Raw genomic sequence first — 15,593 nt, forward strand, 5'->3', positions numbered from 1 at the left:
TAACTGGTTTCTACCGAATCCTACAATCCTGTTTCTTATTCCATCCTAAAGAAACCTAGAACTTTTAGCCTCCAACCAACTCCGTCTTCAACAACTGCTTTCCCCTTATCTAATTAGCAGTTTTTGGTTCCTGTTTGAAGCAGTGCAGTCCAAGGATTCCCAGAGCACTCTAAAACCTTAGTATTTGGGGTGGGTTGAGCAGGTCCCTAGGACCATGCTGCCACTCTGGAATCTTCATCCTGTGCCTGTAAGAGCAGCCAACTATTGCTGCAACTGTGGGCTTGACTGCACTCCAGAAGAGCAAAAGCATTGGCATAAATGCTGTTTGGAAGAGGAAGTCCTCAGAGGTTGAGTAAGAGTTCAAAAGGCCACCAACTTGGAGAGCCCAAGGGCCAGAATGTGTCTGCTTCCGTGAGGGCTGGGCTGGGTGTGGGAGGTAAGGTTCCGGCCCCGAGAGTCTAAGGGCCTCTCCAACCATCTCAATTGCTTTGCTGCAGTATGCACGATGGATTAGAGGAAGGCCAGAATGGACTGAAGAGCCCAGGGAGGCTATGGCTAATAAATTAAACGAGCAGAGAGATAAGAAGCTGGACTAGGACAAAATCAGCAGAAATGCTGAGAAGCAGATGGATGGGGAGATATTCAGGAAGCAAAATAAACAGAAATGGGTGATCAATGAGATGTGGTGGATGAAAAGAATGGGGTCAGGATGGCTCCCAAGTCTCTGCCTTGTGTGAGAGGGTGGTCAGCGGTACCCATCACAGCGCTGGGCAGCCCTGCAAGAGGACCAGGTATGGAAAGAAAAGATCATGATTCTGATCTTGGACATGTAGAATTTAGGGTGCCTTTCAGATATCCAAGTACAATGTCAATAATGTAATCCAGAGCTCGTAGATATAAATTTTAGGCTCATTTATGTTTCCCTTTTTAAACTCTTCTTCCGAAGCTACATTTCAAGGTGCAACTGCATGAAGCAGAAAAAAGAATGTGGGCTCTAAAATCAGAAAAGCCAAGGTTTGGAACCATTCCTTACTGTTTCTGTACTCAGGACATATGTAACCTGACTCAGTTTCCATTTCCTCCTCTATCATCTAGGACGCTACAGCCCACCCTCAGGAGCAGGGTGCAGACAAAAAGAAACAGCCCTTGAGAAGGGCCTGGAACAGAGCACATTCCCAACAAAGTCGAGCCAGAGCCATGTTCATACACGTTGGATGCCCCACAGCCCCTGCTATTGTCCTGGCCCAGGGGTCCATCAATATCTAGTATATTAAACTGACTTGAAATATTCTGAGAATTCTCAGCAAGCCACCATTTCCTCTTCCGAGACAATCATTAGCTCCAGAAATAATTCTTCCACCTGGTGTCCTACTGCAGCGACATCCAAACATAAATTATACCCGGAGCATGTCTTACCCTCATTACCCATGTACCCTGGCCTGTCTCCCAGTCCTGGGAGCACCCATCACTTGGCAGGGCCAGTGACTATCAAGAGCCTTTTTTTTTGTACTATCGAAAGTCCTAGATACTCAATCTAGTCATGGGCATTTGTTTTCTTGTGATCCATACAGCTCTGAGAAAAACCAAGATCGGTTTTACTTATTTCTGGCACAGCAGGCAGATGTCACCCTGTCCACACACCCTGGGATTCACCCGGGAATACCAAGCACTTCAGGAGGATAACATTTCCTGCCAATATTGTGCATCAGAATTTTCTGGATGCCTGTGGACACTAAGGTTGCTGAGCCCCATCCCACAGTTTCTGATTCAGCTGGCCTGGGGTACAGTATGAGCATTTGTTTCTAACAAGTTCTCAGGCAGAGCTGCTGCTGCTGGTCCAGGTGTCATACCCGAGAAGCTCTTCCCGGGCACTGCGATACTGACGCATCTGTGAAAGAAAAGCCAGCTGAGCTTGGAAAGTGTTTACCTAAAGTGTCACAGGATTTGCCTTGTATAGTACCACCAGGGTGTCTTCATTAAGAATTATATGTTTATGATTTGCGTACTTTTAGATCACAGTTTAATAGTTTTGGAATGTTTTATGTTTGATAATTTCTACTCATCTGTTCTCTACTCTTCATTTTTCAGTAAATGAAAAGGAGTAACTCCTTAAAGATACTGTTTCGTACTCATGCCAAAATTTATTCACCTACACAAGTGTTGCTTCCTCCTCCTGGAGGACTTGGTGGTCAATCTCAATGGAGCTGCCATCACTAGCTTTTAAGAACTGCCTTCACAGCTGAATCTGTTCAGCTTGAGTTAGCTTAATGGTGACTCAGCTCATCTTGACCAGATGGATGGGACTTACTGATTCACTCATTTAAATATTTACTGGGCACCTACTATGTGCCAAGCACTAGAGAAACAGTGTTCAAGAACCATGACTTTTCAAACCTCAAAAAGTTTATAATCTTGGGCTGAGTGTGAGTTTGGGCAGAGGCAGTAGAAAAACAACTGAAATACATAAATGTAGAAGTATCCGTTGTGATCAGTGAAGAAAACATATGAAGAAGATCCCTTCATGTTACATGATCAGAGAAGGCCTCTAGAGGTGACACTTAAATTGATTCACTTAGAGCTTAAAGTCCATTCTTGGCTGGAGCCAAACTCACTACTAAGCCACCACGGGGTGGTTTGAAAATGGTTATCTGATACTTAAAAATAATAAAAAGAATAACACATTTCATACTCATATTGTTATTTTTGTGAAGAAAAATAAAAAAAAAATCATTCCTACGCATGTTGGTTAAAAAAAAGGTTGGAGGTCTAGTGGATAAACACCATTTACGATGAAAAATGAAGGACACTATTAAATTATTGTAACTAGTGTCCATGGGCCTGCCTGACATTTCCAAAATGGTCTGGAAAATAATAGAATCATCAGAATAATTATGAAACATCCAAGGTTTTGATGAGTGATTTTCATTTGGATGCATAAATTGTTCAATAAACATTTATTAAATCCAGGCCACTTGCCAAGCATAGTGTGAAGTTCCAAAAATATAAAGATAGATAAAACATGATGCCTAAGCTTTTCCGTTGACAAATGTTAGCTAAACACCTATGATGTGCTTACCAATGCCTCAGGCAGGACACAGCACTGCTTCTTTTGATTGCTGCTGTCCTGTTTCCTTCCTTTATCAACAGATGTGACGGACCGAATGATCCAAAGATCATGACAGGGCACATGGATTTTTACACAAAGAAAGAAAAAACAAGTGTCCATGGAAATTGTTGAAAACCCACTACCCAACATGTTGAATCTACTGAATTCCTTGCGCCAAGCTATGAGGCAAAGAAACACATTGTAACGGCTAGCTATACCATACCGTATCGTCCTCCCAGACCCCTTGCTCAGCATACTGAATGGCAAGATTTAAATATCACCTTTTTCTTACAAAATGGATGAACTTTCTACAGTCCTGTCTTTAGTTGCGGAACTTCAGTTTCAATTCACATTAATTATACTCCCTGGGCCCCACTGCTTGGATTCCAACCCTTACCTGTACCTCAATTGAAAGACACACATGCCCATTTTTAGTGGGATCAATACTGCACAATGCTTTATATTTTATTGCAATTTCACAACCGACTTTCTCAAACTCCATGAGAAGACAAATCTCAAGAACTTACTGCTCACCCATTATGCGAACTCCCCCAGACAAACTAGACACCCATTGTTTATTCAGCCCCATAAACAACATAGAAGACTTTCTACAAGAATACACACTTGATGTCATTGTCCATTCAAATATAGGTCTGTCTTACCTCAAAATGATAATACCAAAGCACTGCCAGCTGACTAAACATGGAACCATGACCCAATTATTATCAATGTTTCAAATCTTTCCAAGAGTAATCCAGTTTGGGTAGGATTCCTGTGTTTTCCTATATCACTGTCTCCTTTATACGCCTCTGATGAAGTTAGACAGAATTAGATACAATTGAGAACGGGATACACAAAATCAAGTCTGTTTTCCCTGGCCTAATCTTTTATACTGAAAAGAACCTGACTGAGTAAAACATTTCATCAATAGCAGCTAATTGTTTACTGGACAGTACACTTCAAAAGTTTTATCAATAGATTAAGTTTAAAATTTATTTTTAAAGAGAAAAATACTAATCAAAAGGCTAACTTTCTCCCCTCCCTGATTTCCCTGGTATTTAGAAGAACTGCCATAGATAAGTCCAAAATGAACAGCTGAGCTACATAATGTAGAGTTCTAACAGAGCAGCTTCTGATAAAATAAAAGGACTCCTTCCAAGTCCAGTTAATGTACTTGATACAAAGTGAACGTGTTTCTGCCACAAATACATTTAGGACTCGGTGTTTTAAAGAGTAACTAATGAAGACTCTAGCCATAGGGGAAAAAATTAGTTTTCCAGGATACTAAATGTTCTGACTCATCATTTAACAGAAGTACAAATACAATGAAAATTAAACGTATACATATTTACGACTTTACTGGCTGTATGACAGGGCCATCTTTGGCTTCTGGCTTTATTTACCAGGAAGAGAAGCTTGAAAAACCATACATTAGTATTTCTATTCAAATAGTACCCTGTCTCCAAGCAAAGTATTAATTCTGAGTCTGGTGATCTATATAAGCCAAGAGAAACATAATGAATAGATTAAAAATGGATATTTTCTCCTTAATGGTATCTGCTTGGACAAAAAAATGTTCACATATAAGTATAAACCATTTAAAAATGTGACCCCTCACTAATAATTACTAGTAAACACAAGTCTTCTGTTAATCTCTAGGATATCTAAAAGTTAAAAACGAACCTTCACCAGAAAACCCCTGGCACAACTCTACATATGAACCTGTTTAAGAATTCCACATTAGCCCTGGGCCTCCTGCTAAACATCTGTGCGACCATGAGCAAGTCAATTCATCTCTCTAAGCCTCGGTGTCTTACCCATAAAAGGTGTGAATGTTGAATCAGTAGTTAATATTTGAATTCTCTATCAGAAAGAAATATACCCTAATCTCCAATGGCTGGATCTGTTAGTAATATTTAAGACCCATTCTAATTCTTTGTCAACATTCTTCTAAACATAGAAACACCACTTTTCAGTATACAGGAAGGAGGGATGGAAAGAGAAGAGGATTCTTAAAGGGAACAGAAACTAGGTTGGTTTTGTTAATTAGGTTCCCCCTTTGAAACCACGCGCTGATATTAGCATCTGCTGAAATTTACTCAAATATAAAAAAAAAGAGTGGTTGGTTTCTCCCTCTCAAGAAGTACTCTTTCTTTCATAAAACGGCACAAGTCGATTTCTAGACATGTGTCTTTCCGTGGGCCACACATTACTAACGAAGAAGGGATTGGGGGAGGCAAGCAAAAGAGCATGACACAAGATAACATAAACCTACTGTTTACATGGAGAAAGAAAAACACTTCTTTATGTGATGTATTCAGGAAGGAGAACAACAATGAGCCTGTATTTGCCAGCTTCAGGAGGCACACCTCTTGTAGGTAAATTACCATATGGGTCAACAGATGTTAGGAATTTACATGAAGAGATGCGTGTGTTTTCCTTAGGAGTGATTTCATTCATCTCCTTCATCAAAAAAATGAAGGTATGAGTTGACTGTCTGGAATATTCAAGTAAACCCTGACATGTATTTTAGAGTAGTTCAGCCCTTCAGAATATTTCCAAGTTAAATAGTAATACAAAACAGTATAGATGCTGAGCTGAAGTACACTTGGTATTTTCTTTCCCTTCATTAAGTGTTTTGTGCCAAAGGGGAAGGGAGCGTAAATTACAGGTGGAATAATTAATTAAATCCCTTTGTTAATATAGGGTAAAAAGTCTTTTTTTTTCCCTGTAGAGAAAATAATACTGGATTACAAATATATTGATAAGCATTTATATATAGAATGCTAAAAGTAGAAAGAGAGATAATTCAATACAAACCTCTTGTTTTATATGTGACTTAAGGCTCAGAGGTGATGATTTGGCCCAGGTCATATAGACAATTATAGTGCCAGAACTAGCACCCAGTCACCAGCAGGCATGCTTAACAGTCTTTGATGTATTGCAGCTCTGTGATGTGTCCTAATTGCTATCACAAGTAGAACAATGGCACAATCCACAAAACAAAGGACTAGACATCGGCAGCTCTGAGTTCTAGTCTTATAAACTCCAGTGGATTAGACATAAAACCATGGAAAACTCCCATCACTTGTCTAAACCTCAGTCTCCTCCTCTGTCAAGTGCGAACAGTAATTTGCAGTGAGACTGTGCAGACCACAATAAATGCAGAAGCTCTGGCCACTGTAAAAATGTTATCCAAGTACAGAAACAGTACTGGGTGATGACAGTGGTGGTAGTGTGGGCTATTTTAGAGAATCTTGCTGTGACTCAATTCCGGCCACTTGTTACCTTGCTAAGTCCCTGAACCTGTGAGCCTCATGTTCCTCCTATGAATATATGGTTAGAAATCTTTGCCCTGCCTCCCTCAGAAAATGTTCAGAATTAAATGAGAACACTGAGAAGCATTTACAAATAGCAAAGCATTGATGCAAATTTAAGGTATTATTAAATCCCTCTAGTCTTCTCACTTGGGACAAAAATGTAACGTAGTTTAATCATTCAGTGTTTAACAGTTTTCCTTCTCAAGTAAAGACATCATTATACATCAGTCTCAGACTTACCAGCTTTCTCACCAGTCCTGCTAAGTCTCCACTCACACTGCTGTACACAGAACCCACCATTTCCCTCGGCTTGGGATCATGCATGAGGCTTACTCAACTTCCCACTGGCATGAACTTAGCTGAGAAAGGTTTTTTTTTCAGAGCCTCTTTTCAGCTGGAAATACTCTGACAAAAGCTTCCATGAACACTATTGTACTTCATCACATTAGAGTGGTAATGAAACCACTCTCTCGACTTTTGTCCACTTCAACGACTGCAGAACACCAGCCTTCCACAAAACAAGAGAGAAGCCTGGGTGGATGCTCTTCACCAGAGGGGCAACAGAGGTTCCCCAAACCGATGCCCAGGAGTACTGATGAGGCAGCCGTTTCTTCTTTGTAGAAGACTAACACATTCTGAGGCCCAACGAGTCCCTCAAGGTTCATTCACCTTAGGGCTAGGACCTCCAGCAGGCTGAGAATGTCATCGAAAAATGGGGGGTATTTGTGGTGTGCAACACGCTGCCTTTAAACAGCATCAGAGTAATTAGCATTTCCTCAATGAGAGACCTGAATTCTGTAGATGAAGATGAAATAATTCATCAACCTACCCAAACAACTTCTCTGGAACAGGTTTCTACCCAGCCACGCTGGGCACCAGAGACAAGTATGCTGGGGGAGGTGGGGGCGCGGGAAGGAGATGAGAAATGACAACAGATTCATTTGCATAAATGAGCAGCGTTAAGCAGACATTTGTTGTCTTCTGTTTTGGCGACTCCTGGCAAACCAAACCCTGGCATTCTGCCGCTCCGTGGCCCCATGCTCCCACCACCCGCCCAGCTGTTTTAGCGTCACATTGACGGGGTTGGGGGAGAAAAGCTGGGGAAACGCAGAAGTCTGTTGCAGCATTTAGGCTGGAACCATACCGCACCTGTTCAATCTGTCTCCGGTGCCAGAAACCACTAGAACACCGACTTGAAAGCCCCTCCTGAGATCCCAGGGACGCCTAACAAGTTCGCCGCTGTTGAACACCGGCGGAGGGTGGTGGGAGATTTCTGCTGCTGCTGCCAAACTCAGCTCGTTCCCCGGAAAAAGGGAGGAGGCTCCTGCTTAAGTGAACCCAAAATGATCCCCGAGTGTCACTGCAGCCCCGAAGATCGGGGTGGTGAACGGTTGGGTGCTGTCCGGCAGCACGCAGCCGTGGCCCCCGCGGAATGAACGTCCCGCTTCGGTAGCCGCGCGCACCCCCTTTATCCTACCCCCAGCACAACGCGGACAAAGTGAGAGCGTAGAGACCGCCAGGATGCATCAGAGACACGGAGCCCCCAAGCCCGAGCCCAGAAGGAGGGCCCCGGGAGGAGGGGTCGGGGACGCGCAGGAAACTTACCTCACTCGGGCAGCATTCGGGCGCCTCCGCTTTCGAGACCAGTTGCGCCACAGTCTGCAAGTTACCGAGATGTTGTTGCTTCCCCGGGCGAAGGGAGAGCAGTGCAGACCAGGATCGCGAGGGTCTGCGGGCCAGGGGCGGGGCCTGGAGTAGCGCTGAAAGCTGGCAGGTGCCGGGGCCGGAGCAGCCGGGCCAAACTCGCCCGGACGCGCCTCGGCGGGGGCGCGCGGCTGCGAGTGTGCAATGCGCGCGCGCCGCGGCAAGTGTGTGTCCCCGCTTTCCCCTTCCTTCCCCGCCAGTCCTCGGGCCAAACTGAGCAGCAAGCGGCCGCCAAAGCCCCAGCACTCGGAACTGCTCCCCCGCTCAACGTAGCTTCGCCGCGTCGCGCTCGTGGGCCGGGGCCGAGGAGCAGCGGCGCCCCCGGGTGGGGCGCGGGTCCCGGCACAGTGCGCGCCCCAGTCGGAGCGAGGGGCAGAGAGAGCAGGCGGCGCCGCGGCTGCCGCGGCTCGGGGAAGCTGCAGGCCCCGCCCGCCAGCCGCCCAGGCTCTTCCCCTTTTCTCTCCACCCCCTTGCTCCATCCCGCACGCCCTGCAGGGAAGCCAGACCGGTTTGCAGCAGCGGCGGCGGGAGCCTCCGCGGCTGTCGGACTGGGCTCCGGAGTCAGTGCCAGGGGATACGGCGCTCTGTCCCGCCGCCGGTTACCTTGTACCGAGAGCAGTGGGGGCGGGCCCCTGCGTTCGGCAGGTTCCTCCAAGGCTCCAGAGCTAGCCAAGGGCTTTCCGGCGGTTTCCAGAGTCCTGCATCCCGGTTAAACAGACCTATGTTTGGGATAGGACTTCCCCCTTCCTTAGGTCGTTGAACTCTGCAACCGCTGGTCGCCTGCCCGTTGGACTCCGCTTGAGAGGAAGCCCACACTGTAGCACAGGTGTCCCCTCCACCAGGAAGGAACAGGTTAGGATTCCAAGGCGATGGTGTCTCCCCCTTTAAGGACAGCAGGGGTTTCCAGGAAGTAAAATCTACCAAACAGGTAAGGGTAGGTGGGCGAGGGGGTCCTAGAAGAGAGAAGGTTGGAGGGACCTAAAACGCGAATAGGCTGAGAAGAGGGTGGGGGCTACATCCGACTAAGAGCTGTGAGTGGGCGTGGGACACTTGTCATCTTGACTGATGTCAGGCTAACTGCGGAGAGGGCAGGGGCCAGATCTAAAGGACTCTCAGGACAGATGCTGTCATGGAAGCTATCGCTAAATTTGCTTCATAGGAACTGAAAAGCTAGTGGCTCTCTCTTAGATGAATCGAAGCAAGTGGTATTTCTCACCCTTGTCACTTCCTTCCACTTTACTCTTGTTTAAAAAACACACAGATGGAAAACGTGGCATACATTCTGTCCAAGGAAGACCAACATTTCATGGTCCTCATCCTTAGATATCGCTGGCTTGGGGAGCCAAAATGAATTTGTTTGAAACGATACTGCCGTAGTTCTCAGCAAATGAAACACCATTTTTCATCTTGAAATCTTTTTGTACCCCCCACCTGCTACCTCGGGGAAGTTTTATGGTTTAATATCAGCTCAGCAATAATTCCTTGGTAACACGAATACCTATTATTCTTAGACTATTTTTCCAGCCTACTTCTTCAAGATGTGTCTGGCCATTAAGGGGAGTTTCAGGGTCTGTGATTTGTGTCTGGTTTATTGTGGCATTCTAGATCTTCAAAGGTCAGAGCAGGAAACACACATCTAGTCTAGCTTGCTCACTTTACACGAGAGAAAATGAAAACCCAAAGACATTAAGTGACCCAAGGGCCAGAACACAGGTTCCTTGACTCCCAATTCCTGAACAATAAATAACAGAAACACTAACAAAGTTCAATTTGGGGTCGATAGAGGGGGCAGTGGTGGAAAGAGGACCAGATCAAAGAACACTTCATCTGCCTGTGTAGGGGGCAGCAGCACACCACCGCAAGTAGCAGGCTGGCTGGGCTCTGGGAACCGTAATCCCAGCCTCCCTTTCTCTGGTCCTCAGACATCCCAGGAGTGAAAAATAAATCTGCTTCCCCGAGAGGTAGTGATAAGTGAAAATGCAAAGTCAGTTCTCAATATTTCCTGGAATGCAGTAGAGGTGAGCACAGGTAAAACCACAGTAGATCAGAGGTGGTCACACACATTACATACGAATGCACACATGCATGTGTACACAGAGCCCTCCTTTCCCATGAAAAGCCTGAGTGATTCCTGTCTGTAAAGTACAGATGCTAACAACCTTCGGTTTTCAGAGAGAGTCACAAAGCAGACGGACCACTAGCTATTGAGAGAGCTAACTCTGTTAAACGGGATTCTAAACAACTCTACTAAGAGCCTTAAGATCATCATTACTGTGAATTAAGTAATGGAACAAAGGACCATATAGTGTGAGACCTAATATTTCTTCCCAATTCTCTCTCTAAATCTATCAACAGGAATTTTGGAAAGTCACCCTTTATTGGAAATAAACCAAGATCAATATCACTAGCAATAGTGACTTGGCGAGAAAATCTGGAAGCATTTAAAAACCAGAAAATGCTCATCTAATTGTTTTACTTAATTTCGAGCATAATTCCTTCAGTTTATTCCAGATCTTAGTCCAAATTCCTAATAATGCTATTTATTACTCCCCTATGAGAAACATGCATAGATTCCTTATAGTAAATTTGATAGCATTAATGACCCCAATTAATGACCTACCTTTATCCAGGTCCTTTCCCTCAGACTTTGCAGTTGCCTCCCACTCTGGGCTCACCCATATGATTTACTTTGGCCAGTGGAAAAAATAGCAGACTTGAGGTAAATGAAGCTTTGAAAAATGTTCATGCAACAATGAGATAACACTACACACCTACTAAAATTTCCAAAATCCAGAACACTGAAAACACCAGACATTGGTGAGGTTGTGAAGCAACAGGAACTTTCATTCATTGCTGGTGGGAATGCAAAATGGTACAACCACTTTGAAAGACAGTTTGACAGTCTCTTACAAAACAAATATACTCTTACTATATGATCTGGCAAGCACACTGTTTGGTATTTACCCAAAGGAGTGGAAAACTTATGTCCATACAAAAACCTGAACATGAATGTTTATAGCAGTTTTATTCATAATTGCCAAAACTTGGAAGCAACCTAGATGTCCTTCAGTAGGTGAGTGGATAAACTGTGGTGAATCCAAACAATGGAATATTATTTGGTGCTAAAAAGAAATGACCTATCAAGCTATTAAAGACACAGAGTAATCTTAAATGCATATTAAGTGAAAGAAGCCAATCTGAAACGGCTGCATACTATACGATTCCAACTATATGACATTATGGAAAAGGCAAAACTATGGAGAAAGTAAAAAGATCAGTGATTGTCAGGAATTAGGGGGAAGGTGGGGTGGACTTTGGGTGCTAATGAAGTGTCAACGTAGGTTCATCAATTGTAGCAAATGTACCACTCTGGTGGGGAATAAGGATAGCAGGGAGACTATAGATGTGTGGGGGCAGAGGACATACGGGAAATTTCTATACTTTCCTTTAAATTTTGCTGTGAACATAAAACTTCTCTAAAAAAGAAAATCTGGGTTTTTTGTTTTGTTTTTTAAAGTTTGTGCATTTCTGCTCTGGTCTTGGATTTCTGCCATGACCATGAGAACAAGCCCACTGGAGGATGAAAGACCCTGTGGAGCAGAGCTGAGTCATCACAGCTGAGACCATCCTTGATCAGCCAGCCCTCAGTTGACTGCAGAGGTATAAGCAAGTCCAATTTGAGATTGACCAGCCTTGGTCCATATCAGTAGAACCACCCACTCAATTCATAGATTCATTAGAAATAATACATGGTTGCTATGTCTAGACACTGCTTCAATGACCTGTTGCTGCATAACAAAACACCCCCAAAACTAGTAGCCAAAACCCACCACCACTTATTATTTCTCATGATTCTGTGAGTCAACTAGACTCAGCTGGGTGTTGGCTAGAGTCACTCACTTGGCTGCATTTAGGTGGCCACTGGCATTGGGGCTGAACTGGAAGGTCTGAGAAGACTTCACTCACACATCAGACCCCTCAGTCTGCCTCCACATGACCTCTGTCTTTCTATGTCACTCGCTTGGGCTTCCTTACAGCACGTGGTCCTTTTGGCAGGACAGTCAGACTTCTTACATGGAAACTGACTTTTAAGAGAGAGGAACTAGACACTGCTAGTCTTCTTAAGGACTGACCTTAGAAGTTCTAGAACGTTACTTCTGTTTCATTCTATTGGACAAAGCAGTCGTAAGACCAACCAGATTCAAGAGGAGAGGAAACAGACTCAACTTTTGGGTTGAGGGGCAGCATGTATGTGTAGGAATAAAAGGGCCTTAACTGTGGCCATTTTGGGGAGATTACCTCACCCATTAAGTTTTTGGCTGGTTGGTATACCACATCAGATAAATTCTTCTAAGCAATGGGACTTTGGGCTAGTTACAGATCCTTTTTGGACCTTCCTATGAAATGAGGGAGGTTGAGTTTCTCCATGTTGTTAATGAATATTTAACTTTTTTCTTTAGGGATGTCTCAAGAGCAAACTGAAGTCCCATAAATATCCAAAGAGGAGTTGTCAGAGGGAATTTGTGGAGTGTTAGTCAACTATGGATACTTCTAGCAGATCATCTTCTATTTATTCTTCAACTAAAAAAACCTTCAAGCATCCACAGGAAAGGCATGCGTTGCCTCCAAGGGCATCAAACAGTAAAGTACAGGCTGCATCCTTCACAACTCCTGAAGGATCATCTTTTATCACGTTGTCTTCTCTTTCTAGAAACTTCATTTCTAAGCAGACAAGAAAAACTAAATGCTTACCAGACTCCCCCACATAACTTGAGATGCTCATTTCAGAGTACCCTGTCTTCTCTAATTTCAGGTTTGCTCCTAAGGTTAGCAAAGGCTTCAAAACCTCATCCCCAATTCTCTTCCTTCTCTCTTTCCCTCTGTACCATCTTCCTTTCCTCCAGCTTTGCTTTCTTTCCCTGCTCCATCTTTTCTTCCTTAATCCTATCCGTCTCTTTGTTCCTCCTTCCTCTCAGGATTGGAAGGACTATTGAACTAGGAGTCCTAAGGCCTGCTTTCTCATCCCACTTCTGTCCCTGCAACAGTGAAGTCTGCAATTCTCTCTTGGCTTCTGATTCCTTGGGTTCAGATTCTTTTCATGAGGGTGTTAGATGAGATGCCCTGAAAGGTCACAATCACAGTCTGTGATCCTTAAACCCCTGCTACAACACACACAGTGGCAAGGCTCAGAGGAGGTTGAATAGTAAGGACTCAGGACCCTTTAGAAGAGGTATGCATGTATTTTAGCCCTTCCCATACAATTCCCAATACCTCAGTACTTTTATCCTAAGTTTTTTGTTTTTTTTTTCAGTTAGAAACCATGTAACTCTGCCAGATACAAACCCTTCTTAACCCATTATTCTTTGCCCAGAGGTTGGTATCATCCTAGATCTCCTCAAGACTTGCTGATATTTACATTCTTCAGGCAGAAAGAACATGAATACTGGAGGCCCAATGTTAGCAAGCATTCAGGTCTGACCGTAAAGAAGTTCTCCAGAATACCTGGTAATTCATCTAGGAAATATGAAAAACAGCTAAAAAGTTTTCCCTAACAAATTCACACCAAAATATAAAATGATATACATTGAGATTATGATTACGTGAAAAAATATGCACATGAACACTCCTGAAAGAAAATTAAAAATTAAACTTCTTGTGCTAGGGTGGGGGAAATTCTCAGATTTAGAATTTTTTGATGTCATGTTGTTTTTACATTAAAAAATACATATGCCAGTAAAACTTCAAGTCTAATTTCCACTAGCCTATACCATCTGTTTTCTGTTTAGTTCAGTTACAGCTTTTCTCTTCAACATTTTTTTCATGTTACAAACAGACACACACACATACCTTTTCTAGGTGAATTTTCACTTTGCCCAGGAATTACAAAACTCACATAACCTCAACAGGGTTTAATTTGAAGAGTGAACAGGAAGCTAGAGAATATCAGAATGGAGGGGAGGAAGAAGGGGAAAATAAAATAGAGTATTGGTAGGATAGCACAGAGAACCAAACTGCATTTCATAATGCACCCTAAAGGCATATAAAATTTATACACACATTTTGTATATCAAGTCTGAACTTGAGCGCTATGGAACGTGAAAGTCAAAGTCTACATAAGAGAAAAAGAAACCCCCTTTTGGTTGGAAAGCCTGGTTTAAAAAGCTTGAAGAAGATAAAGGAGGCAGAAATGAGTCAGCAATGTTTCTCAAAACCTGGCAAAATCTATTGCAATTATTATAGCCTGGGAAATAGTGTATTGAAACAACTTACCTAAAGTCACAACAAATGAGCCATAGAACCAGGAATAAAACCCACGGCTGCCGTCTTGTATCTCCAGAGGAGGCGATGGTCAGTAGAATGTGCCCTGGATTCTTCATGACTAAGCATAGGTTTTTCATGCCATAACCTTCTTTATTCTAATATGTGAAATACTCAGTTGTTTTCTACCTCCTTGAAACATTGAAAGAATTTCTCATCGATAGTGAAAACATTTGACACCAGACAGATCACAATAAAAAAGTAACAGGTCTAGAAAAAATACCAAGAAATAATGGAACCTAGAGGGAAAGCTGAAAGAGAAGGAACGGTAATGAATTCTACAAAGACAATTGAGTTTCCTAAATAGAGGCAATAGCTGTCCACCCAAGACATCTGTATACCTGATGCCTTCCTGTCACCATTTTGGGAAGGGCTCCGGTGCTTACAGTGAGTGAATTTAGCTCTGCCCTGTACGGAGGAGCAGTTTCCAGGGCCAAGACTTAGAGTTTCTCAGTTTTGCTTTCTGAAGGGAAGTCGTGTACATGATGCTAATGACACGATGCTTGTTGAAGAGAAGTGAATGTTAACTTTAGTCAATCAATGAAGCCCCCTTTAAGATTTCTCAAGCTCTCTGACACCTTACTATCTGAATGCGCCAGGAAGACAGCATTGATATTTGCTTTTATTTCCCAAAAAATGTAGGAACTTCCCTAGACTTACGACCATTTAGGCAGAACCTTACTAGCAAGCCTCTCCTCTTGGTAATAGTTGAATTTCAATGTTTTGCTAGTGAAATGGAGCTCTTATTTTGACAACTATTTAAAGATATTGTCCACAAGCTGTCACAGCAACCTAGAATATTTTGCTGGGGTGGGGGACAGAAAAAGGAAATATGTTAATCAGGATATGCAAACTGGTATTTGCTTTTACTTCTTCATATTTCCTTCAATAGTCAGCGGATTAATACAATAAACTTGCATTTTTTTGTTCATGTTGCTGTTCAACATGGTTTGGTGATAGGGTTAGCTTCATGAGTCTTTCAAGGAACCCTTGCTCCTTCTACCTGTGGCACCATTATTTTCAACATTTGGCCTCCAAAATCCCTGCTGAACTGGCAGAGAAAGCAAAGGACTTAAAATGCCAGGAGTAGAAGTGGCAAATTTCACATCCACCCACATTCCACTGGCCAAAACTCGGGCCATGGC

At 43.3% G+C, this 15,593-nt stretch overlaps 1 protein-coding gene and 1 long non-coding RNA gene across 2 annotated transcripts in view; one reads left to right on the top strand and one right to left on the bottom strand.

The window, feature by feature from the left end:
• The window catches only part of PIP5K1B (phosphatidylinositol-4-phosphate 5-kinase type 1 beta), a 280,298-nt gene extending 271,755 nt beyond the window's left edge, over positions 1–8,543 (bottom strand). Inside the window, exon 1 of the mRNA XM_019730369.3 lies at positions 8,032–8,543. The gene's annotated coding sequence lies outside the window, so the exon portion shown is untranslated. The remainder of the gene's footprint in view (positions 1–8,031) is intronic.
• A 139-nt stretch (positions 8,544–8,682) lies between these two features.
• LOC141571124 (uncharacterized) lies at positions 8,683–15,379 on the top strand. Its single transcript, XR_012495747.2, has 3 exons — positions 8,683–9,058; positions 11,648–11,790; positions 12,591–15,379. It is a non-coding gene; the product is annotated as an uncharacterized LOC141571124 (long non-coding RNA).
• The last annotated feature ends 214 nt before the right edge of the window (positions 15,380–15,593 follow it).

The sequence above is a fragment of the Rhinolophus sinicus genome, chromosome 16, assembly GCF_057876585.1.
Source record: "Rhinolophus sinicus isolate RSI-liver-muscle chromosome 16, RSI-T2T, whole genome shotgun sequence".
Classification (NCBI taxonomy): domain Eukaryota; kingdom Metazoa; phylum Chordata; class Mammalia; order Chiroptera; family Rhinolophidae; genus Rhinolophus; species Rhinolophus sinicus.